The sequence below is a fragment of the Impatiens glandulifera genome, chromosome 7, assembly GCF_907164915.1.
Source record: "Impatiens glandulifera chromosome 7, dImpGla2.1, whole genome shotgun sequence".
In the NCBI taxonomy this organism is placed as follows: domain Eukaryota; kingdom Viridiplantae; phylum Streptophyta; class Magnoliopsida; order Ericales; family Balsaminaceae; genus Impatiens; species Impatiens glandulifera.
In genome coordinates this window covers 7982483-8007413 of record NC_061868.1, presented here as the reverse complement: position 1 = coordinate 8007413, position 24931 = coordinate 7982483, and the positions used below count along the sequence as shown (strand labels likewise).

The 24931-nt window shown below is 32.5% G+C and overlaps 1 non-coding gene across 1 annotated transcript; it reads left to right on the top strand.

Moving 5' to 3' along the window:
- Window positions 1–11893: 11893 nt before the first annotated feature.
- TRNAM-CAU lies at window positions 11894–11980 on the top strand. The gene is given in 2 exon segments: window positions 11894–11931; window positions 11945–11980. It is a non-coding gene; the product is annotated as a tRNA-Met (tRNA).
- The last annotated feature ends 12951 nt before the right edge of the window (window positions 11981–24931 follow it).

Genomic DNA, 24931 nt, shown 5'->3' with positions numbered 1-24931 from the left:
AAATGGGTAAGTATGTATTTCAATATATTTATAGTGGTGATGGCACATTTGGCTATGGTAGGTCTCAGAGATTTATTAAGTAATAAATCTAGCCATCAAAGAGTGCAACAATGAGGACACGGTCAAAATGAACTTGCTAGGGATCTCGATCAGATGCACTTTAATAGTTTTAAAGAATATTATTATTTGTTGCCATAATAGTTTTAAGGAAAATAAACTCGATAAGTTTGTAGATGTATAAGGGTGGTGACATAATTAGCTAGCGCGGGTGTGAGAGCATTATTTAGTGATCATGAGATCAAGAATTTGAACATTTCACCCTAAATTATTTTCCGTAAAAATAGACTGAAAAGAAATTTCTGAACACCTAAATTCTATAAAAATAAGTTTGCGAGTCAACTCACAAAATTCAGATCTGAAAATTTCAAAAACAGAATCAGTCAACAAAAATCAAATCATAAATTCTATAAAATAAAAACAGACTAATCGTGTTATAAAAGATGTTAAACCATGATTAATTCAATAAACTAATTCTTAGATCCTAAATTTTCTAAACCATAAATATTTTCTAGAAATCTCTTAAATTCTTTCCCTATTTATTCTAGTCAAACCCAATTGCCTTACATTTTAATATTCTCTCACACTAAACCCTAACCAACCCCAATAGAGATTGTCATTTGTGTAATTGATGCACAGATTGTCGTGATAGGAGGATACAATCAGAGAGTTTAAATCACGCATTCACCATAAAAAAAACTAACTAGACTAATCAGGAGAAATGAAGAGTTATTATGGGTTGCGAGGTTGTGTATCAATTATTTAAAAATACAGAGGTCAAATACCAAATTATTTCATATCTCTACAATCCAAAATACGTTTCCTTGTCCGAAAAAATTCGTCATTAAATTATCTACTTACTCTATCCGCCACCAAAGTTAAGATTAATATCATAGGTTAATATTTCATTTTAATGAATACATTTTAAGGCGTATAATATTTGTCACTAATTTTTGTTGAAATATCAATTTTTCTCTATGAAAAAACTTCCTTATAATTTTGTTTTAGGGTGTGTTTGATGAGGTGTAATTGAAATTAGAATTGGCATTACAATTATATTCCAATTTCATGAGAAATAGCATTGAATTACAAGTCAATTCCTATGTTTGGAAAAATTATAGAATTGTAATTCAATTCAAATTTCTATGTTTGGGAAAATGATAGAATTATAATTCAATTCTAATTTCTATGGTTGTAACATAAAATATCGGTTCAAAATGTTAATTTCTTAAATATATTTTCACGTTTTTAACACGTTTAATACGTTTTTGACATGTTTAACACGTTTTTGACACGTTTAAACACGTTTTGACATTTTAACACGTTTTCATACTTAAAACACATTTTCACACGTTTAACACGTTATCATACTTAAAACACATTTTCATACGTTTAACATGTTTTTCACGTTTTTGACATTTTTAATACGTTTAACATGTTTTTCAAATGTTTTGACAGGTTTAACACGTTTTTCACGTTTTTGACATGTTTAACATGTTTAACACGTTTTTCACATGTTTAACATATTTTTCACGTTTTTGACACGTTAAACACGTTTTTGGCATGTTTAACACGTTTTTCACACATTCTACACATTTTGACACGTTTTTCACACGTTTTTCACATTTTTGGCACATTTAACACGTTTTTGACATTTTTAATATGTTTAACACGTTTTTAACGTTTTTTGTACGTTTAACATGTTCTTCACACGTTTTGATAAGTTAAACACATTTTTGGCATGTTTAACACATTTAACAAATTTCTTACACGTTTTTCATGTTTTTGCACGTTTAACACGTTTTTGGCACATTTAACACATTTTTGACATTTTTAATACGTTTAACATGTTTTTCACACATTATGATAAGTTTAACACATTTTTCACATTTTTGGCATGTTTTTCACTTGTTTTAATAAGTTAAACACATTTTTGACATGTTTTACACGTTTTCACACGTTTTACACATTTTGACACGTTTAACACATTTTGGCACGTTTAACACATTTTTCATGTTTTTCACATTTAACATATTTTTCATGTTTTTCACATTTAACATATTTTTCACGTTTTTGGCATATTTAATACGTTTTTGACATTTTTAATACGTTTAACATGTTTTTCACACGTTTTGATAAGTTTAACACGTTTTCATGTTTTGGCACATTTAACACGTTCTTTTACATGTTTAACATGTTTAACATGTTCTACACATTTTTGGCACGTTTAACATTTTTAACATGTTTAACACATTTTTAACATGTTTAACACGTTTTTGGTACATTTAACCCATTTTAACAGGTTTAACACATTTTTGGCACATTTTTCACGTTTTTGGAATGTTTAACACATTTTTGGCATACTTAACATGTTTTAAACATGTCACAAGTGTGTTAAACGGGTCAAAACGTATTGAACATGTCAAAATGTGGTAAATATGCCAACATTTATCAAACATGTTAAACGTGCCAAAAATGTGTTAAAGATACCAAAAAGTGTTAAACGTGCCAAAAACATAAAAAACGTGCTAAACGTTCAAAAATGTGTTTAACATGCCAAAAACATGATAAACGTGTTTAATGTATTAAAAACGTGTTAAACGTATCAAACATGTGTTAAACGTACCAATCAAGTAAAAAACTTGTTAAACATGCCAAAACGTGAAAAAAAATATGTTAAACGTAAAAAAAAATATGTTAAACGTGTCAAAACGTGTTAAATGTATTAAAAATGTATCAAATGTGTCAAAAACATAAAAAAAAATATGTGAAATGTGTCAACAACGTGTTAAACGAGTTTAATGTGCTAAAAACGTTTTAAACGGGTTAAAAACATGAAAATATATCAAAACGTGTTAAACGTGCCAAATATATGAAAAACTTGTTAAACGTGCTAAAATGTGAAAATTTGTTAAACATGTCAAAAATATGGTAAACGTGTCAAAAACGTAAGAAAAACATGTTAAACGTGTCAAAAACATGATAAACGTGTTTAATGTGTTAAAAACGTGTTAAATGTGTCAAAAACGTGAAAACGTGTTAAGCGTGTCAAAAACGTGTTAAACGTGCCAAATATGTGAAAAACTTGTTAAACGTGCCAAAATGTGCAAAATGTGCTAAAACGTGTCAAAAATGTGGTAAACATGTCAAAAAGGTAAAAAATAACGTGTTAAACATGTCAAAAACATGTTAAACGTACCAAAAACATGATAAACGTATTTAATGTGTTAAAAACGTATTAAATGTGTCAAAAACGTGAAAATGTATTAAACATGAAAACGTGTTAAACATGCCAAATATATGAAAAACTTGTTAAACATGCCAAACCGTGCAAAATGTACCAAAATGTGAAAAAGCGTATTAAATGTGTCAAAAATGTGTTAAACGTGTCAAAAATGTGTCAAAAATGTTTAAAACGTGTAAATCGTGTTAAACGTGTCAAAACGTGTTAAACGTGTCAAGGACGTGAAAAACTTATTAAATGTGTCAAAAACGTGTTAAACATGCCAAAAATGTGTTAAATGTGCCAAAAATATGTTAAACGTGCCAAAAACATGAAAACATGATAAACGTGTGAAATACATGTTAAAAACATGTTAAAACATGTTTAATGTATGAAAACGTGTTAAAATGTCAAAAACGTGAAAAACGTTTTAATTTGGAATTACAATTATGACCTAAAAAGATTGGAATTGAGAACTATCAGCACTAGTAAAAAAAACTTTAATAGCGACGACAAATGCCGACGGGAATAAAAATCATCAGTATATAGTATATCATTGCCGACCACAACTACATTCGTAGGTATTTAGGGTTTAATAGCGACCACTTAAAAAGCCCTCAGTATTTGGGGCTTTATAGCGACCACTTAAAAAACCCTCGGTATTATAACCAATATATCGATGATTTTGAAGCCTCGGTATACCTCCTTAATTTTAAATAAAATGTAAAAAATTAAATTTATCAGATATTATCAAATTAAAATTCTATATATCAATTTGTTGAATTATCATCTTATTTTAAATTGTTTATTAATCTCTTTAATACATAATTTTTAATTTGATTACATATTATCTTATTTTTCAATTTAAGTTATATTATAACTTATAAACACTATTATTAATATTTATTTAAATAAAATAAAAATACTATAATTTTAAAATAATTAATTTATATTATAAAAATTAAATTATCCTATGTTATCTTTCTGATCTTGTCGGCAAAGAAAAAAATCATGTAGAAGAATTTGGATAACATAATTAACTTTTTTTTTTTTAATCTTAATTTTATATTATATTTGAACATAATTATTTTTAACTATATAATCTTAATCTTAAGTTTAAGTATGATTGTTGAAATGATCAAAATATAATTTTTAAAAAAGATTCAATTTATTGTTATATTTTTCTTTCTTTATAAAGAGAAGATTTTAAAAATATAACTTTTTATAAAACCAACGAATGAACGTTTGACTAGAATGAAGCTTTCTAAAAAAAAATTATTTTTTAAAACATGAATGAAATAATTAATTACAATAAAAAGTATGAAAACATGGAATATTGCTAGTGCAAACACAATCACACTAAGTTTAGTTCAGTAAATAACAATATATGTTTCATCATTTGTTCCTTCAACATACTTAACTGTTGATTAGTATTATTTATAAAGAAATAATGGGCAACATTGATATTTTTTGTTTGAATTTTAGTACTATATGAAAATCATTTATTTTCGTTACTAAAATAAATATATCTATATTATTTTCTTACTCGTTCAAACTCGTCTGAATGGACCAGTTTTTTTAGAGGTATATGTGGTTGTGTTACATGGAAGAAGTTGCATCATTTGAATTTTTTTATCCTTAAGTTTAAGGGAAGAATTTCAATTTTGATAAAAGATCAAGGGCCCGGGTTTATCCTAAAATTAAAAACAAGAAATTTTGGGGTCCATTCTCTCCGACCTTCATTTCAGCTCCCGCCACCCGCTCCCTCTCCCTACTGCTCTCACATCGACCTTTGGATCAGTTACCAGAGGAGAACATCATTCAGAAGTCGGCGTTCTATGACTACCACCGCTTCATTGACGTCAAGAAGATAGTGTACGAGGAATTGTCAACAGGTCTCTGGTGAGTTTTCGTGCATGTAATTGTGTCTTATTTCTGATATGTTTTAGGGTTTAGGTAATTTGAGAACTTCTGATCTGAGATCCGACTATTAACTAGTTCAAAGTCAATGTTCTTTTCCAGAGTTTTCTTTAGGTAATTTGACGAAATGAATGTCCTCTTATAGCTTTATTCATACCGATTTGTATTTGTTCCTTTATTTTCTACTGAAAGAATGATTAACTACTATACTTGCCTTATTTTCATTCACATAGATGAATTAGTAAATTATTACTTGTATCATTGTTCATGCCAAATTGTATTTGTTTTTTTGCATTAGTTCCTTTATTTACAATTATGACCTAAAAAGATTAGAATTGAGAACTATCAGATTACACTATATTGAATTCCATTGGAATTCTAATTCCAATTCCAATTCTTAATATTAAAGTGTCTAACGAATTGGATTTTGATCCAATGCCATATTTAAGAATTTATTTTTATTAAAATCGCATTGTTTACCAAGAAAAAATTTTAATATTACATATATATTAATTAGTACATTATTAGGGTTCTTGTTGATGAAAAATAAATTTATTTTGACAATATTTATTTTTAAGAAGATGTTTTTTGTAAAAAAAATATAATTTAGTTCTTATAAAGTTCAATTTAGTTCTAAAAATGTTTATTTAATTGAGAGAACACATTATATGTAAATAATAAGATTATAGGGGTAAAGAAAGAGTAAAATCATGTTAATTCAAATGATATCATAACTACATACTTCAAACATTATGCAATATAATTACAATCTTGTTGTTTCAATTCTTCCATTAAAAGAAAATGTAGGCTTTTAAAAGTTTCCAACAAATACTTAAGATATAAACGTCGAGAAAATTTTGTCAATAAATTATCATGTTCTCCCCATCAACGTTAGTCCCAAGGTTGAGACGAATGTTATTAATTTGTCCATATTTATTTTTATGGACAAACATTTCAATGGCGTACAACATTGGCCGCAATATCCGTCGAAACATTAATTTTTCTTTGTTTAGATAACCATGAAAATTATATAGAACAATTAAAAGAAAAACTTGTTATTCATAAAATTTGGTTTCTATCCTAATGTCAATTTTCCTAACCATGTCCAGAGTTAATTTCATTTTATTATATAAAAATTCAAAATAATTGGTAAAATAAAAAATAAAAAAGTGTAGTTCAAAAATTTTGAAAATTTTATTAATATAAGATTTGAAAATTTTATCAAGATAAGATTTGAAAATTTTATCAAGATAAGATTTGAAATAAACTAATTATAAATGCAAATGATTTATTTAGTAAAAAATCAAAATCTTTATAAAAAGTATATGATAAGATAAATAATGCAAATCTAAACTAAATTCACAAAATCTCTAAAAGAAATTGTAATTTATGTTAGATTTTTTTAAAACCTATCAGACTCCTTCTTGTTCTAACTATATATATATAGCAGTCTTAATCATCTTCATATTCGCCGTCTGAGTTTAGTCGACATATTTGTATCATAAGAACATGGTCTCGGTGTTGTTGAAGGAAGATCATGGAGAATTGTTCCTTTATAGTGGATCAGAATGCTTAGTAATTAATTGATTCTTCTTATCAATTAATTATTATTTTCAAATCAGTTTTTCTTTTAATTTTTTTCTAAATAATTTGCAGTGGGGAAGAGATTTATCTGGAATCAAACGAATTAATCAGAACAAGAATGTACGGTGTGAAAATAATGGCATGTTAGCTCGAATAGCTATGAATGTTTCTCCACATGTTGGTTCCTCAATCTCAATATCAAATCAAGGTAAAACACGATTTCCAGTTGGGTTAATTCATTAATTTTCAATTCAATTCATTTAGTATTTCGTTTTTCCATTTGTAGTTACAGATAATTCAGACATCAAGCGTGTTATGTCCGTTGAATATGATCATCCTCCTATCCATGGAAGAAGAGGAGAGGGAGAACGAAGAGGAGAAAGAGAACGAGAATGACAAGGAATGGAGATGAACATGGAGATGCAAATGGAGATGGTACGGTAACGGTGATGGAGATGGTATGGTAACGGAGATGGAGACAGAGATGGAAACGGAGATTGAGATGGAGATGGAGATGGAGATGGAGATGGAGATGGAGATGGAGATGGAGATGGAGATGGAGATGGAGATGGAAGAAAATAAAAAAGAATTATATAATGTAATAAATTTTGTCTTATTTATGTGTAATGAAAGATCACATGTACTTGTGATTTAGATTTTATTTTTAAATAAATAAAATTATTAACTGATTTCATGGTTTATTTCTAGTTTTTGTTAGTTATATGTTCTCGTATTTTTGTTTATAAATATTTATACTATTTATTGTTATTCTTTTATATATATATATATATAATACACTATAGCTTCAAAAATTAAATAAGTTTTATGGTTATGGAGGATAATTAAATAGGTTATAGCACACTGGTCAATAATTATTAATTGATTAAACGGCTTTTTTTTAATTATTTTAAACCTTGTTTATTATAATATATATATTATAATGTTTAATTATTTATTATTGGGTTGGTGCATCCAAATAAGTCGAAGGTGTTAATGATCACAAAAACCATGTAAACCTATAAATTAATCAAAATAAGTGTAGGCTTAGAAAAAAAAATATTAATTGAAGTCAAAATAATTGTGCAAATCTCATCTTTAATATAAGTCAAAATAATGTGATCTAATGTGAAATTAAGTTTATGGCTTATGGGTGTATTTGTCATGAATATAAAGTGAGGATACTTTAAATGATATTTCTAATTTTATGAAGGGGTAAATTAGATTTATTTAAACCATAATAACTGACATAATTTTTGTTATATGTAACGATTATGGTCCTTATTTGAAGTACGGACAATTCTCATTTACGTCCCCATCAATAGAGAGATAAAATCATTGACATACTCATCAAATTGTAAGACTATTTCATAAGGAAAGTCTAAAAAAGAGTGGATTAAAAATCAGTAAAAATCATTATAAACATAGTTTCAACTTCTATCCTTGTTGTTTTCATGTTAGCAATTTTATATTTTTGACACTTTGTGGAAACCAGACCTTTTGTTCGTGGACCTATAGATGGATATGCATAACATGGAATTGTATTAAACTTCTCATCCTGAAAATATATTTCTGGATACTTAAAGATGATGTTTACATATGACTTGAAATCATACTTGTCATGACCTGCATATATCATATAGAGATTTTATACAATTAGGAAGAAAACATGTATATTGTTTTCCTGAAGTTTATAGATGATTACTATTATTATTAATCTAAATATCCTTATTTATGGTAAAAGAATTGAAACATTTTTTTATCTGTAATCTTTATGTAGGCAGTGGAGCTGAGGAGGCCGCCTACAGTATTTGAGTCTTTTCATCGTACACATAAAAAAAAAGATGGCGGTTAGAGTGGCCCCAAGCAGCTGTAGTAGTAGCTGTAGTAGTGGTATTAAATTATATTTATATCCATTTCAGTGCATAAGTGTTTAACAAAAATCCCTTGAACTTTTAAGAAAATTCCTTATATGTGGTAATCTTATGGTACAGATTATGATAAGCTCTTTTTAGTTATGTTAACATATGAGTTGATAGTTAACCGTCTCTTAAAAAAACATATGAGTTGATATTAAAGTTTACTAAGGTGTTAAATATTTATTATTGATTTTTTGAATATATTATTGATATTATTTCTAGGATAATTTTACAGAGCTCAGCCAAACTAATGATGGTTGTGAACAGACAAACATAAAAACTGATGATAAATTGTGGATCATAGTTGTGGGTGGGCCTAAAAAGGGGAGAATATTGGGTATGAGTACGACTGCAATCTCTTATTTGGATGATCAAGAAAACCTGCTCGGTACAAATTTTAAAAATAATTAAAATATTGGAGGATACAATACAAGATTTGAAAGAAGAAAAACTCCAAGTAGATGCAATAATTGCGAAACTTTTAAAAGGACAAGAGAATATGTTTGCCCAAATGTGCAAGTTAATGGCTTTTTATGAAAGTCGATAAATTGAGGAACAATTTCAATTTTAAAAATTATTTTTAATGCAAAGATATGTGTTATAACTTTTGTGTTTTTGTTATCAGAACGGCATAGGAGAAAATTAGTGTAGGAGCTCACAAGTAACACAATTAAGAAACTTCCTGATTATTTTTTTGTGATCTCTAGCAATGAAAATGTAAAAGAATCATTTTTCACTCAGAATGTCATTGCGTATATGTTTATGCATGGAAGAAACCATGTTAGCAGTGGCTTGCGTCTCTCTCAAGTTAACGAGTGTTGATAGTCTGGTCTTTTAACATGTTTTCAGGTGTGTCATGTGTCATTATCATCTCAAATATGTAATGTATTATAAGAAATAATTAGGAGAAATAAAATTTAAAATAAATATATTAATTTTTGACGAATATTTTTATGGAAAAAATGAAATTTTCGATAGATATTCCTATGAAAACATGAGAAACATTATGATGGATATTCCATGAAAATATGAGAAACATTATGACAGATATTCCTATGAAAACATGAGAAACATTCTGAAGGGTATTTCTACAGAATAGTTTGCGTCGTAAATTTCGTGGTAAAATACAACAAAAACCTTTCGACGGATATTCTTACGGAAACATTACAATTTTTTTATCATATATTCCTACGGAAAATTTCCAATGAAATAATTCATCAAAAATATTGTCATAAATTCTGTAGTAATACAATGGAAAAATTTTAATGAAATTATACGTCATAAACATCGTCGAAATATTCGTTGTAAATTTCGTAGTAAAAGTATCTTCTACCGACAAAATATATCGTGTAAGAAATATCATCACAATTTGACATACATAGAAGAAACCGCAAAATATCGACGTTTATTTTACAAATAAAAATATGTCGCTAATTATATATTCGTCAGAAATTATGTAGGAAATATACACGTATGTCAAGTTTTCTTGTAGTGTACATCGCCATCAAGGACGGAGATATGATTTGAAATATACCCGGGCTAGAATGATAATAATATTAAAAAAATAAACCTAATTTACTATCGCTATTTTCTTTTTGTGACGGAAAAAATTTCAATAAAGACAATATTTTCCTATCGTTATTTTCATATGTATACAATATATTTTGGGCTACAACCAAGTAGCCTTGGTCGAGATATTCTCTTATAGTTTTAAGTAGGGGTGTAACTAAATCGAAAAAACTGGCTGGAACCACTGGAAGGCCGACCAAAATAAGACAAAACCGTCCACACCGAAGTTTGGTCGGTCTATTGTGTGCTCAGCTAAGCCCGGGCAGCTCGGGATTCGGTTTATTTTCTACATAATTGTCGGACATCTGACCAAACTGCATATATGTTAATTAACCTAAAATGAAGTTTCAGATCTGTGAATATATTAACAATCAGGTAGATATGTGAATAGACAAGTGAACTGTGAAGTAGAATGTCGTGAAGCCTTCAACTTCTCCTACATAGGTCAAGTAGAAATAGGCAACATCACAACCAGATCTTTGGAGTATGAACGACGATCATTATCTCTTCTTCTTCTCTCCTCTCCTCTCGTGAACAGTCAACTCAAAATGATTTACAATTTTCAATAAGAACACTTTTACCTCCGAGTACAAGTAATGAAACATAAGTTTCATGTTCTTTTTTTTTGTCACCATTGCTAAGAATTGTATTAAACTTTTCTTAGAAGAGAATGAAAATTTTAAAAGAAGTTTGAAATCACAACGTGTTTGTTTAATAGATTATGCATAACAGTGGATAATGCTAGCTTTAATGATGTTGCTCTCAATCATTTCAAAAGATTAACAAAGAATTTGGAATCTACCATTTTGTAAAACAAATTTATTCTCAAGGAGCATATCGTGAATTTGATTGTGAAAGAATGTATCAAGGATGAAAATGATTCAATTATAAAGATTTGTAATGCAATGGATATATAAGATCATCACCTTCTAAATTTGAAACTTTCAAGAAGATGGACAAAAAACTAAACTTTACCACTAATAAACGACAAATATGTTTAATTCTTTTAATGGAATAGAAACGACAAATTTGGTTAATTTTTTTTTTATAGATTTATATGCCTTTTATGCCAAACAAGTGTTCATGGATGGTGGAGTTCTTCAAATGGATTCCAAAAAAAGGTAATTGAAAACATTTTGTAAGATTATGAAAGTTGTTCATTGGTTAATCAATTTACGAAAAATGTTAATGGATACAAATATCAAGTATTTTCGTAAATTGGTAGAGATGTGTTTGCAATAATAATATATACTATTACTTCGGAATCAACTTTTAGACGTCAGAAAACTTCTTCATGAATTATGTTCATATTTATGTAATTTTCTTTATTGTAATTTAATTTCTTATTTTTGGTTTAAATGTCCATATTTTAAAATGTCTTAATTGCTAGGTTTGATTTTTTTCCCGTAAGTTTCAAAGATAAAACCGATCGAAACTAACCAAACTGATGTTATAGCCGATCAAACCAAATCGTCGTTCAATTGTCATCTGACAAGTGAAGATTTTGAAAAATCGATGCGAACGATTGGGATGAATATTTCATAAAAAAACGACATAACCAATCCTCTTACACCCATAATTTGTTTGCTTGAAATTAAATGGGGTAAATTTAAATATTGTTAAAGGGGTGGTGGCGCAGTTGGTTAGCGCGTAGGTCTCATAGCTTTATTGAGTAATCGTGAGGTCGAGAGTTCAAGCCTCTCTCACCCCAAAGTCGATTTTGTTGTTGAATCACCCTTTAGCAACTATCAAACCAATAGAAAAAGGTGTTACTTCTTGTCTACAAGCAAGGTAAGCAGAACTCGAAAAGACATCTCGCCTACAAGCAAGGTAAGAAGCACCCGAAAAGAAATGACAAAGTAATCCTTTATCCTCAATCAAAATGTTAATGGGGGAGGAATCAGATCATGATTTTCCTATGCTCATAACTTTATTACCTTTGTAACCCTTTATTCCTATGCTCATAACTTTATTACCTTTGTAACCCTTTATTGAGTGTGACATTTCTAACCCAATTTTTTAAGATATTTTTGTAAACAATAAAATTTAGTTTCATAAAGTTCAATTTAATTCTAAAAGGTTTATTTAATTGAGAAAACACATTATATATAAATATTAAGATTATAGGTGTAAGAAAGATATCATAGATACATACTACAAATGTAATGTAATATAATTATAAATGTGTTGTTTCAACTCTTCCATTACAATAAAATGTAGGAATTTAAAAGTTTCCAACGAATATGTAAAAATTAAACGTCGAGAAAATTTCGTCAATAAATTATCATGTTCTCCCATCAATGTTAGTCCCAAGGTTGAGAAGAATGTTAATAATTTTTCAATATTTATTCTTATTAACAAACATTACAATCAAGGTATTTTTATATAGAACAAAATAGAAATTTTAATTTTTCTTTGTTTAGATAGCCATGAAAATTATATAGAACAATTAAAACAAAACTTATTATTCATAAAATTTGATTTCTATCTAATGTCAATTTGCCTAACCATGTGAGTTAATTTAATTTTATTATATCAAAATTCACATTAATTGGTAAAATAAAAAAGTGTAGTTCAAAACATTTGAATTTTTTTATCAAGATAAGATTTGAAATAAACTAATTATAAATGCAAATGATTTATTTAGTAAAAAATCTAAATCTTTATAAAAGGTAAATAATATCATTAATGTGAGATTTGATATGATAAATAATGCATATCTAAATTAAATTCACAAAATCTCCAAAAGAAATTGTAATTTAGGTTAGATTTTTTTTTAAACCTATTAGACTTCCCCTTCTTGCTCTAACTATATATAGCAGTCTTAACAATCATCATATTCGCCGTCTGAGTTTAGTCGACGCATTTGAATAGTAAGAACATGGAGGAAGAGGAGAATCACTTTCATCTTCCTCATGTTGCAGGATACGAGGATGATGAAGATCATGGAGAATTGTTATAGTAATTGATTGTTCTTATTATAAATTATTGTTTTCATTTCAGTTTTTTTTATTAATTTTCTTTCTAAATAACTATTTGTGTTGAATAAACTTTAATTAATAAGGTATTTAGTTTTTGATGTTTAATAATCCTAGAGTAATAACTAGGGGTGAGTGGGATAACCAAGAGATTTGGGTGAGAGCTATTTAATATGCAGAATAATTTTGTTTTGTAATTTGAAGAGTCAAGCATATGAAGAGTCTATGTTTTCCTATAAAGAGTTGTAAAAATCTATTTGAGATAATAAGAAAGATATATTTTGGCATCTTGTTATCAACAAATTGGTATCAGAGCTATTGTGTGTGAGGTGAGCGTGAGAAAACTTGTTAGTCTCAAAAGAGAACGCTGCGGTGTGCGCTGGCCGAGAGAGAAAAACAATAGCGATCGAGAGCCTTGTGAGGTGTGTGTGTTGAGTGTAAACACTTGAGAGGAATGGCAGGTCTAACCAATGACATCCCGCTACCCAAGTTGACAAAAGGCGTTAACTACGACAATTGGAAGGTGCGGATGAAGGCCCTTTTCGGTTCCCAAGATAACTGGGATGTGGTCGAGACTGGGTATGAGGAACCGGAGAACACAGATGGGTATTCAAATGCCTAGTTGAACGCGTTGAAGGTCGTTCGAGCTAAAGATAGGGCGGCTCTATATCTACTATACCGATCTGTCAACGAATCTGGTTTTGAGAAGATAGCTGACGCAAAATCTTCCAAAGTGGCATGGGATACACTCGAAATAGCAAACAAAGGAGACGAACGGGTGAAGCAAGTCCGACTTCAAACCCTAAGGGGCGATCTGGAAAACATGAGGATGAAAGAGTCTGAAAGCGTATCTGAGTTCATTACTCGAGTGGAGACCGTGGTGAACAAACTAAATAGGAATGGTGAGAGTCTTTCATCAAACCGAGTTGTTGAAAAGATTCTGAGGTCATTGACAGATAGTTTCGAAAATATTGTGTGCGCAATAGAGGAATCTAAGGATCTATCAACGCTCACCATTGAAGAGCTTGCTGGGTCCTTGGAAGCGCATGAGCAGAGAAGGAAAAACAAGAAGGGGGAGTCTCTTGAACAGGCTCTCCAGGCGAAGGCGACAATAAAAGAGGAGAAGGTGCTTTATGCTCAGAGTACCAGAGGCAGAGGAAGAGGCAGAAGCCTAGGTGGTAGAGGAAGAGGTGGACGAGGAAGTGAGCAAGTCGGCCAACAGAACTGGCATGGCAGAGGTCAAGCTCGGGGTGGCCGGACAAACACAAATAATAATATTGAGTGTTATAACTGTGGAAAGAATGGACATGTTGCCAAGGATTGTTACTCGAAAAAATGTTACAATTGCGGAAAGCTGGGTCATATTTCCAAAGATTGTAGATCCGAGAAGAAAAAGGAGGAACCAACAAACTTTTTTGCTGAGAAAGAAGATGAAGGGTTGTTGCTGGTGACAAAAATTCCAGAAACTGAGATCAAACCAAGCTGTTCTGATAACTCATTTTGGTACTTGGATACCGGGGCAAGTAACCACATGTGCGGCGGCGAGAGCTTATTCAAAATACTCTCAAAGGTGGAGTCCGGATCCATTTCTTTTGGCGATGCTTCAAAAGTAGCCGTCAAAGGTCGAGGAACGATCAGGTATCAGCAGAAAAATGGGGTAATCGGAGAAATCAGAGATGTTTACTACGTACCTGATCTCAAAAGCAACATACTGAGCATGGGACAGTTGATGGAGAAAGGGTACTCAGCTATAATGAAGGACCGAGAAATGCAACTGAAGGATAAACTTGGGAGACTCATTGCCCAGGTAGAAATGAAGAAAAACCGTATGTACAAACTTGAGCTTAAAATAGTTCAAGATAAATGTATGCAACTTGATCTAGAGGATGAGGCCATGAAGTGGCATTATCGGTTCGGTCATCTTCACTTCGGAGGGTTGAACGAGCTGGTGAAAAAGGAGATGGTGCTTGGACTGCCTAACATTATATTCGAAAAGAGGTTCTGTGAAGAATGTGTAATCGGGAAACAAGCGAGGACTTCTTTCCCAAGCAGTTCTGAATACAGAGCAAAGGAGCAACTCGGACTGATTCACACAGATTTATGTGGGCCAATAACTCCAGAATCATTTAGTGGTAAAAGATACTTCCTTTCTTTAATTGATGATTTTTCGAGAAAGACGTGGGTTTATTTTCTGAAGGAGAAGTCAGAAGTGTTTGAAAACTTCAAGAAATTTAAAGTGATGGTGGAGAAAGAAACAAACAAAGTTATCAAAGCAGTCCGATCTGACAGAGGAGGTGAGTTCACGTCTAACGAGTTCAACAAATACTGCGAAGAACATGGAATCAAGCGTTTCTTGACTGCTCCATATTCTCCGCAGCAAAACGGTGTAGCAGAACGAAAGAATCAAACTATACTCGATATGGTTCGATCTATGTTGAAAGGAAAGAATATGCCGAAACAGTTTTGGGCAGAGGCAGTACAGTGCGCAGTTTATGTGCAAAATAGATGTCCACATGCCAAGCTAGGAGAGAAGACACCTCAAGAGATTTGGAGTGGTATGAAGCCGAGTGTCTTTCATCTCAAGGTATTCGGTAGTGTGGCTTATGGGCAAGTACCAAGTCAGCACAGGACAAAGTTAGAAGATCGAAGCAAGAAGTACATATTTATCGGGTATGATGAAAAATCTAAGGCATATAAATTGTTTGATCCTATTAATAAGAAATTGGTGGTGAGTCGAGATGTTCACGTGGAGGAATCAATGACATGGAACTGGAGTAACCCGATTGAGGAAGAAACTAGTTCAGAAACTGTTATGCCTCCGATATCAACAACCACCGAGCTTTCAGAAGATGAATCTGAGCCTCTACAGCCCAGAATGAGAAGTCTACGGGAGATATATGACACTACAAATGAAGTCCACATTGTATGTCTTCTCGCCGACTCAGAAGATTTGAATTTTGAGAAAGTTGTACAAGACGAGAAATGGAGATCGGCTATGGATGAAGAAATTGGGGCAATTGAACGCAATAAAACCTGGGAGCTAACTGACCTTCCTGAAGGAACTCGACCCATTGGAGTAAAATGGGTGTACAAAAAAAAGATGAATGTCGAAGGAGAGGTTGAGCGTTATAAGGCTCGACTTGTGGTGAAGGGCTATAGACAAAAGGAGGGAATCGATTATGATGAAGTTTTTGCTCCTGTCACGAGAATGGAGTCAATCCGACTTCTGATCTCGTTAGCTGCTCAAAACCAATGGCCAATTCTACAGATGGATGTGAAATCAGCATTTCTAAATGGAGTGTTGAAGGAGGAGGTGTACGTCGAGCAACCACTTGGGTATATGAAGAGAGGTGATGAGAAGAAGGTGCTGAGATTGAGAAAAGCCCTCTATGGGCTGAAGCAGGCTCCTCGTGCTTGGAATGAGAGAATTGACGAGTATTTCAAGAAAAATGGGTACCAGCAATGTCCGTACGAGCATGCCTTGTACACAAAGAAATCAGAAAATGATATGATGGTAGTCGCTCTCTATGTCGACGACCTCATATTCACCGGAAGCAACACAAAACTGATTGAGGAGTTCAAGGAGGTAATGAAGAAGGAGTTCGAGATGACAGACTTAGGTTTGATGAAATATTTTCTTGGCCTAGAAGTGAAGCAGTCAGAGGAAGGGATTTTTATATCTCAAGAGAGGTATGCGCTTGAAATTTTAAAGAAGTTTAAAATGGAGGACTGCAACCCAGTTTCAACTCCAATGGAACCAGGCACTAAACTCTCAAAGTTTGATGGAGGAGAACGGGCTGATTCTGGGAGATATCGAAGCTTAGTCGGAAGTCTAAGGTATCTTACAAGCACGAGACCCGACCTAATGCTGAGTGTTGGGATAACAAGCAGATTCATGGAGGATCCAAGCTATACACATTGGAAGGCTTTGAAGAGAATTCTGAGATATGTTCGAGGAACTCTTTCACTTGGTATTTTCTATTCAAAATCAGATAACTACCGATTAGTGGGTTACTCTGATAGTGATTGGTGTGGTGATGTTGATGACCGGAAAAGTACTTCGGGTTATGTATTCCTACTCGGAAATACGGCTTTTACTTGGTTGTCAAAGAAGTAGCCTATTGTAACTCTGTCGACCTGCGAGGCAGAGTATGTGGCGGCCTCTTGGAGTGTGTGTCATGCAGTATGGCTTTCAAATTTACTAAAGCATTTGGGAGTGATCCGAGACGAAGGGACTGTGATTCGAGTTGATAACAAGTCGGCGATCGAGTTGGCAAAGAATCCAGTTAATCACGGAAGGAGCAAGCACATTGACGTCCGATTTCATTTCATTCGAGAACAAGTCAAAGAAGGAAAGGTTGAGTTGGAGCATGTTGAAATTCGAGCTCAAGCTGCTGACATATTCACCAAGCCATTACCGACCACACTGTTGGAGAGTTGTAAAAGGCTGATTGGAATGAGAGATGGGAAGAATATTTAAGTTTAAGGGGGAAATTTGTTGAATAAACTTTAATTAATAAGGTATTTAGTTTTTGATGTTTAATAATCCTAGAGTAATAACTAGGGGTGAGTGGGATAACCAAGAGATTTGGGTGGGAGCTATTTAATATGCAGAATAATTTTGTTTTGTAATTTGAAGAGTCAAGCATATGAAGAGTCTATGTTTTCCTATAAAGAGTTGTAAAAGTCTATTTGAGATAATAAGAAAGATATATTTTGGCATCTTGTTATCAACAATTTGCAGTAATGGACGAGATCTATCTGGAAACAAACGAACAATTAAGAACAAGATGTATAATAAAGCACTACTACCTAAGGGGTGTGAAAATAACGGCGCCTTAGCTCGAGTAACAATGAATGTTTCTCCGTATCTGGTTTCTTCAATCTCAATATCAAATCAAGGTAAAACATGATTTTCAGTTGGGTTAATTCAATAATTCAATTCAATTTATTTCATTTCATTTCTTCCATTTTTCAGTTACCGCTAATTCAGGCATCAAGCGTGTTATGGAGGTTCCATTTATTCATCATCTCTTGTCCATGGAAGAGGAAGAGGGATTCTAAGAGGAGAAAGAGAAAGAGAAAGAGAAAGAGAAAGAGAAAGAGAAAGAGAAGAATGAGGGTATGGGTATGGGTATGGGTATGGGTATGGGTATAGGTATGTAAGAGAATTATATAATGTAATAAATATTATTATTTTACTTATGATTAATGAAAGGTGACATTTCTGGTTGCTATTTAGATTTTATGAGTGTAAATTAGTATGACTTGTCTAAGTGTCATCGTAGATTTTTTTACTGATTTGATTGTTATTTTTAGTTTTTTTTCTTATGTTCTTGTGTTGGTACATATATATTGATACTAATATATTATAATCATAAAGTCTTATATAATATACTATATCTTCATAAATTAAATAAGTTATCACACTGGCAATAATTAATTGGTTCAACAAAAAAAAATTCAGCCGAGTTATTGATCACGAAAACGTCGACTTATAAATTAATCAATAATAAGTGTGGGCTAAGAAAAAAATATTAATTGAAGTTTAATAAAACAAAACTACTTAAAAAACAGTTCAGATCTTCTGCTACCGATTGCCGTGCTCCCCTGTGGCGGACCAATCAGATTGCAGCATTATTAATTTAATAATAAATCATTCTGGACAGGAGACGGAGGGAGGGAGAATCCGGAATCCGGGTTTAGGCCCGGGTTCACACAAGACGCCGTTAACGGAAGCGCCTGTTAACGCCAGGAAATAATATAATATTCAGATGATAAACAGATAAGATATCTTCGCTCCGGGACCGTGTCAGAGGGAAGGGTGAGATGCGATGGGAGCGAAGATCTACACGCCCGTTGCCATGAGCCTCATGTAAACCCCCCATACCCACCCATGAGAAGACCGCCTGCCTTCCATGAAAATACACTTACACGTCTATGTAAAGACCGAATTGACAGGGATTTTATATTTACGTTTATTAAATATTAATTTAATTTATTAAAATACACATGCAGCGATATAATATTCGCTTCAATTAATTCATTCATTTTTTTTCTAGGAATTTTATTTAATTTTTTATTTCATTTTTGGGGCTTGGAGACCCTCAGGAGCGAAGATATATTTGCTTCAATTAATTTTAATTAAAAACTCATGTAAACCCCCCAACCCACCCATGAGAAGACCGCCTGCCTGCCATGGAAAGACAATTCCCCGTTTATGTGAAGACCAAAATGACATGGATTTCACATTTCCATTTATTAAATATTAATTCAATTAATTGAAGATGACATGCAGCAACCGATCAAATCTTCGCCTCAATTACTTTTCTATTTTTTTCCTTTTTTTTATTTCATTTTTTTTGGCTGTAGACCTTCATGAGCGAAGATATATTTGCTTCAATTAATTTTAATAATTATATTTCCGTTTATTACATATTAATTCCATTAATTTATATTTTTTTTAATTAATTTTATTTAATTTTGTTATTTAATTTTTTTTGCCTCGAGACACTCTGGAGCGAAGATATATTTGCTTCAATTAATTTTAATAAAAAAATCATGTAAACCCCCCAATCCACCCATGAGAAGACCGCCTGCCTGCCATGGAAAGACAATTACCCGTCTATGTAAAGACCAAAATGACATGGATTTTATATTTCCATTTATTAAATATTAATTCAATTAATTGAAGATGACATGCAGCAACCGAACAAATCTTCGCTTCAATTCCTTGGCAACTTTTGTTTTTTTTTTTATTTCATTTTTTTTGGCTGGGGACCCTCATGAGCGAAGATATATTTGCTTAAATTAATTTTAATAAAACCTCATGTAAAACCCCCATACCCACCCATGAGAAGACCGCTTGCCTACCATGTAAAGACACTTACCCGTCTATGTAAAGACCAAAATGACATGGATTTTATATTTCCGTTTATTAAATATTAATTCAATTAATTGAAGATGACATGCAGCAACCGAACAAATATTCGCATCAATTACTTTTCTATTGTTTTCCTTTTTTTTATTTTAATTTTATTGGCTGGAGACCTTCATGAGCGAAGATATATTTGCTTCAATTCATTCTAATAAAAACCTCATGTAAAACCCCCCTACCCACCCATGAGAAGACCGCTTGCCTACCATGTAAAGACACTTACCCGTCTATGTAAAGACCAAAATGACATGGATTTTATATTTCCGTTTATTAAATATTAATTCAATTAATTGAAGATGACATGCAGCAACCGAACAAATCTTCGCCTCAATTACCGGCTAGATTTTTTTTAATATTTTTTTTTTCCGTTTATTTATAAATGTTAATTTAATTAATTTAAAATGACATGCAGCGATATAATATTCGCTTCAATTAATTCATTACTTTTTTTATTTATTTAAATTTTTTTTCTGGAAAAGAATATTTGTTCGCCTAGACCATGTTCCATGTAAAATGGATTGAATAGTCGCTTTTCGAGAGAACACTTATTCGCCCCTGGTCCCTGTGTCATGTTACATGGAATGAATAGTCGCTTTTCGAAAGAAGACATGTTCGCCCCGGTTACATGAATATATATACCCCCTAATATGATTATTTTATAATCATTTCCGCCCGATTCATCTCTCTCTCTTCCTGCCTCCTTTTCACGGCGATTCGTAACCGGCTCCCCGTCGACCGAACCTGAATCCACATCTTCACGACTCCACAATGGTACGTATTCCTGAATAGTAACTTTTCATATTTAGGATTATGGAACTACTACACTAGATTCTGTTATGTGATGTTGTTGTCTCTTTAATCTTTAGGAAACCCTACTCTCAAAATGTCACCTTCACTGTAAATCAATGTTATTTAGGATAAATTACCTATTGTTATGTTTTGGGATATTATTTCCATGAAACCCTAGTACATACTAACAAAGACCGTTTTTTTTTAATGCACGTGCAGGCAACTGCCTCAGCATCCGTTCAAAACTTTGGCAAAGACTGGATTTTATGCCCAAATCAATTAACAAGTGAAGAGATAGTACTCTTCGTGACATTTCTCCCTTTTTTTCCCATATTGTTTAAGTTTTCATCCTGTTTAACTGAAATATTTATGATTGTTCTTAAACAGCACTTGATGCAACAATATGCTAACACATGTGGTGCCACGGTGTCAATGAGGTGGAGAGACGATGTGACCCACGTCATAGCATCCACCGATTCTAATGGTGGATGCGGTCGCACTATCAAAGTATTGAAGGGCATATTGAACGGGAGTTGGGTCCTTACCATTGATTGTGAGACTCTGTTATTCTTAACCCTTTACTGTTAACTCAATATTCATTTTAACATATATGAAACTAAAAACACCTATTGCTTTTATACAGGGATAAAATCATCAATCCGATCTAACTGTTACGTGGACGAGGAACCATACGAGGTGCAGCGAGATAATCATGGGACTGTGGGCGGTCCAAGAGCTGGCAGAATGCGGTATTTGAACAATGTAAGTTTTGTCTTATTCCTACTCCTCCATATGATATTCAATTGTCCATGATTACTAATAATGTTTTGTATTTTCTTTCAGCTGCCCAAACTCTTCGACAGTTACACCTTCATATTTGCAGGGGAATTCATCCCGGCTTACAAACTTGATCTTATGGGGTTTGTAATTACTGGAGGAGGTACAACTAAAGAAATGGAGAATCCATTTGTCGAGCCCGAGGACGACAAAACTATAGTTGTATACAACAAGTCTCGGCACGATGTTAATGAACTTGTTTGGGTATTTGAGGCAGAGAATCCTCTGAAGACATATTTGGATGTGTTTGGTGTTCCTCACACAAGCTTGCTAGAATCCATTGCTGCTTGAGATTTGCAGCCTTTGTTTTTGTAATAGACATGTGTTGGTTTAATTTGTTACTTACAAATTATTTGAATATTTTGCATTCTTGAAAATTCAATGTCATATTTGATTTCAGAATTATCTTTTTTGTTCTTCGAATTGTTTTTTTTTTTTAAAGATGAGCCTTATATTTAACTAAATATTGAAACATTAAGAAATACTGTATAACTTGAAGTATAAATTTGATAAATAATTAATATTTTTTAAAACTACTGTCAAAATAATATTTGTAAAACAATTGTCAAAATAATAATGTGAAGAAATCTTCGCTTACTGATTGATTGATTGATTTATTAATTTAATTTCATAAAAATTTTTGTCATTTAATTATTAAAATGAAATAATTTTTTTAACAAGTCACCTCACCGCCACCTAACACCTGCCACCTTTTCATTAAATGCTGCATGCAGCAAGCCATGCTGCTAAGCTAGACAACTTTGTACTCTTCTCTCTCTCTACTGTACGACCATTTCTTCGCCGGAGCTATACTACATTGTCTACCATCGACCTCTCCTTCGCCGGAGACTTCATTATAATATCAATCCATCTTCCTAAATTATAAAATGGTATGTTTTTGAATGTCATCTACACCTTCTTTACTTTTCGTCCCAACCTTTTCTATGTTTTTTGAATACTCGACATGAAATGTTCTGTTCTGTTTGATTATCAGGAAGGAATACGTATCAGCGAGAATGATATGGACGAGAATGATATTATTGATTTAAGGTAACATTGTTTAACTTCTCCAATTTTGGTAGTGTACATGTAAGCGAAGATCTCTTCACTAATATATTATTAGATAATATCTTATGAAGCGAAACTATATTCGCCTAATATTACAATCTTCATACTGTTGAAGTGAAGCTTTCTTCGCTTATATTGTTTTCATTTTCCAATAATCTACAAGTTCTGGTTAGTTGAACCTAAATTTCCACGTGTTCAAACTGAACAGCGAATCTGCTACTTGTCGTCGTCAATTGAATTTCGATGGAAAAGGCCAACCTTTGGAGGACATTGAATCCAACTTAATTCCACTTTTAGGTAGAGAATTTGAGAGTGAAGAAGAAGGCTACGTATTCTACTTAGCATACGCTAAACTAATAGGATTTGGTATAAGGCGCAGTTCAAAACATGTAGACAAGGAGGGTAAAATACTGGATAGAGTTTTTTGTTGTAGTGCACAGGGTGAACGGGGAAAGGACAAACGTGATGTCTATGTGAAACGTAGACGTTCTATGAATCGGTTCTGTTGTGAAGCGAAATTGAGGATAAAGAGGGCAGACAATGGAAAGTTCCAAGTGGTAAATTTTATTAGTGATCATAGTCATCCTCTTGCAAGTCCAAAGAAAACTCACCTGTATAGATGCCATAGGAATATTTCTGCAGTTGCAGGCTTACATATCGAGATGGCCACTAACGTGGGAATTCCTCCTAAGTCATCACATGCTCTAATGTCTAAACAAATCGGTGGAAGGGAGAATCTAGGTTTTCTTCCTGAGGATTACAAAAATTACCTGCGCACGAAAAGAACCAGAGAGTGTAATTTTGGGGAAACAGGGGGTGTATTAGAGTATTTGCAGAAAAAATAATCCAATGATCCTGGTTTTTATAATGCTTTTCAACTTGATGCGGACGATTTGATAACGAATATTTTTTGGTGTGATTCCAACATGCGGTCCGATTATTCATACTTCGGAGACGTGGTCAGTTTTGACACCACATACAAGAAGAATAATGAAGGTCGTCCAGTTGCGCTTTTTGTAGGTGTCAATCATCACAAACAATCAATTCTTTTTGGAGCAGCTCTATTATACGATGAAACTGCGATGACTTTTGATTGGTTGTTTGAGACTTTCACCAAAGCTATGCATGGGAAAAACCCAAAAACCATTCTTACAGATCAAGACGCGGCCATGGCTAAGGCCTTGGCGTCTCAATGGCCCGAAACAAATCATCGTCTCTGTATTTGGCACATATTTCAAAATGCAGCCATACATCTTAGCTCGGTGTTCCATAATTTCAGAGATTTTTCTAAGGATTTTTCTTCGTGTATATATGATTTTGAAGAAGAGATAGAGTTTGTTGAAGCTTGGAATCAAATGTTGACAAACTACGGGCTTGAAAACAACGATTGGTTGAAACGCATGTTTAGCATCAGGCGAAAGTGGGCATTAGTGTATGGACGACAAATGTTTTGTGCTGATATGACGACAACACAGAGAAGTGAGAGTATGAACAGTATGTTGAAAAGGTACTGCTCCTACAAACACAAGTATTTAGAATTTTTCAAACACTTTGAAAGACTACTCGATGAAAGAAGATATGATGTGTTGAAGGCTGATTTCAAATCAATTACCAGCCAACCAAGTCTTAACTATCCAGTTTTGATCTTAAAGGATGCCTGCAAAGTTTACACCCCAGAGGTCTTCAAGTGCTTTGAACAACAATGGTTTATGTCGCATGATTGTGGTGTAGAAATGTTAGAGGATGTCGACACACACAGAAAATACAAGGTAACACCCCACACTAGGAGATGCTCTCATACAGTTACAGTTCATAAGAATGACGATAAGAATATCGAGTGTAGCTGCTGTAAATTTGAATTTGGAGGGATTTTGTGTGCTCACATCCTAAAGATTTTCACAACGATTGACGTGTTGAAGATTCCTCCGGCGTTGATACTGAAGAGGTGGACAAGAACAGCCAAAGATGGAATATTTGGAACTGATCCAATCGTGGACAGTACTAATGTTGATCCGAGTGAGCTTCAATTATTGATGCGTACTCTAAGTAAAGA